This window comes from Barbus barbus (assembly GCF_936440315.1).
Source record: "Barbus barbus genome assembly, chromosome: 28".
Lineage (NCBI taxonomy): Eukaryota > Metazoa > Chordata > Actinopteri > Cypriniformes > Cyprinidae > Barbus > Barbus barbus.
In genome coordinates, this window is record NC_136756.1 from 23,065,342 (window position 1) to 23,068,491 (window position 3,150).

Here is a 3,150-nt window from a genome sequence, read left to right on the forward strand (position 1 = left end):
CATTAACTCACCGGCCACAGTGACACTAGTTTTTTGTAGAATTTCTTTTTCTGGAAGCAAAATGAAAAGTATAATAAGAAGCACACAGTGTTTTCAAGGACTGTAAGCATGTACACAACATTTAAATTTCAACTATTCACAGAATCAGCTATTTAAGTTGTATGGTTTCAGAATAAATGGTAGCAAAATATAAATCTAAAATGAGCAAAAATATTGTTATGCACCTTGAATGCTTGCCATTCTTCTTCTGATGTGTACCAGACTATAATAGCAGGCATACCAGGTGGTCCGATTGGTCCTCTGTACCCTGTCTGGCCCGTTCGGCCCATCACTCCTGCATACCCCTGTGTGACACCCAAACACCCATTAAAACATTCAATCTTTCGACTGAAAAATGAATATGACAAGATTTTGCTGAAAATATTTTACAAAAAGACAAGATTTATTAAAAATGTGATTGAAAATTTATGATTCAAGATAATTAATGATTAATACATACTTTGTCTCCTTTTTCACCTGGATGACCTGGCAAGCCAGGTGGGCCTGGATACCCCTAAAATATAATATAATATAATATAATATAATATAATATAATATAATATAATATAATATAATATAATATAATATAATATAATATAATATATGAGTGAGTATCTATCTATCTATCTATCTATCTATCTATCTATCTATCTATCTATCTATCTATCTATCTATCTATCTATCTATCTATCTATAATATCTAATAGACAACAGTTCTGTACAGACACACTGGAACCACAGGGAGGCGCAAGTTCTCAGCAAATGTCTCTCACTCTTTCTACCATCAGTAATGTAAAGAAAGAGATTAATATTGCTTAAGCATTTTAGAATTTACATAACAAATGCATAATGAAATAAAACAAATTAACAGTTGAATGTACACTAAAATGGATAAAAATGGAAGGCCTACGTAGTGTCAGAACTGTTCCTTCATTCTCTCTCTCAGCACTGGTATTATTAAATAATTCCTGTAATCCTGTTCCTCTTTCAGGATAATATTTCTCTCTCAGTGTTCTTGTTCATAAGATCCATTCACTGGAGGTAAATGACCCTCCTTCTCCTCTTCTCCACACTTAATTGAATAATGCCTCTGCAAACTCAATTTCCTATAAAGGCTAGCGATGGGCCTGAGATGACCATGTGGGTGAGAATCACAGTATTAGAAAATAGAGAAGAGGATTTTTCTTCAAAACAACCGTCTAGCTATAGCGATATACTGTATTCAAGGATAATGTACAATTCCTTCATATCTTTAAGGCTGTAATGATTTTCTTTAACTTTCTACAAAACACTGCATTTCTCTCTCATTTAAAAGTGGAACAGATATGTGAAGTTGTCAATATATTAGTATATCTGGCAGAGACTCATAAACACCATTATTAATTTAAAGTAAACCATACAGCACTATCAATAGAAAGCAAAGCCTTTCATTTCCCTGACAAACATCAATGCAAAGATAATGGAATATTAATGGATTATTAGAGAGATAAGTGAGTTTCTTACCCTTAATCCTCTGAAACCTGATGTACGTACTAGACCTCCTTCTCTGTTTATGTTTCTGTGCATCTGATTGGCTGAGTAAACAAAAAAATGCCATTATTTTCATATTGTACATCTGCATTTATTAGGGCTTAAGAGAGAAGCCTTGTCTGTTTTCACCTAAGAAATGAAAACAGCAAAAATTATAAACAAATATATTATTATAAATATATTTTATAATAAACAAAAAAATATTTAATTTAAATTAAAATCGGTGGAATTAACATACCGGGCAAATGGTTTGCATACAAATTCATTTTGGGTAGGATAAAGTATTATGGAATTTAAAATGTACACACTTTAGCTTCAAAAAATGACTTTTTAAAATTTGTATTTATTTTTTAAAATTTTTTTACTTACAGTGGGTCTCTGTTGTATTTGGCACAGTGGTAGGACGTCTTGAACAGGAAGCAGTATCACCAGAATAACAATCATCAGTCTCTGATTCTTCAGTCACCGGGGCCTTTTGCTCACTTCTATATCTGAGATCCTCCTGTCTAATCTGTGGAGTCTCATCTGTATTTTCTCTCTCTCTCAGTGCAGTACTAGCGTCCTCTCTTTCAGCACTGGGACTCCCAGGTTGATGTTGGGTTTGCATCGGTGTTGTGGGTCGACTAGTCGTTCTGATTTCTTCATTCTTCTCCAGTGACTTTACTTTATTGACTGAGTTGCTGCCGGTGCTGGTTTCCATGGTTGCACAGGTCAGGTTTCTAAGTGAACCACTTGGCGCTGTGATTGAATCCTTAACAGATTTTGTCCGTGATGCATCATTGGCTGTATCTAAAATATCAGTCGTATGGACATTTGTTGCTGTTCTAGACATTTCCATTGGGTTTGTGTTCATTGAAATGGCAAGCTCTGTACTGTTCTTCAGAATCGAGATAGATGACTGTAGTGTCTGCAAGGGCTCCTTATTAGTTTGACCTTTGACCTCTGATTTGACCTCAGTGCTCATCTTGAAAGACTCTTTAGATTGTGAAACGGAACTACCTGCTGTCGAATTGATATTTCTTACACTCACAGTCTGAGGTTCAGGGTCAAGCATGCTTGTGTTCTCTGGGAAAATAAATGATTGAATTGTTTTAGTGGGCTGGACCGTGAGAGAGGAAATTAAAGTTTCTTTCTTGTATATCCCACCTCCACCTGCCTTCTCTTGGTCAAAATTAGAGGCTTCGGTCCAGTCAGATTTCATTTCATATGTAGAATCAGCATGGCACCTCAATGTTGCCATCTCTAATTTGGATAGTCTTTCCAAAGCTCCATTTGCTAGTGTCTGCGAATCTGGCCTGCTTAAATCAACAGGTGACAAAGGAGTTGACATCAGATGTTGGTGCTGACGAATGTTTCTTTCGGTGTCAGTCTTCACTTTTTTATTTTTATCTTCTATATCCACCATCACAACAGACTCATCTTCTTCCTTGAAATAAGATTGAACAGATACATACTTTAATTTAGTATGGTTCACAATATAGATGATGTACATATGTAATATGCCCTCTCATTTATATCTGACTAAGAGATTTCCAGACAGCAGTGATCAGACACGTCTCTTGAGTGACACGTTTGTGAGCA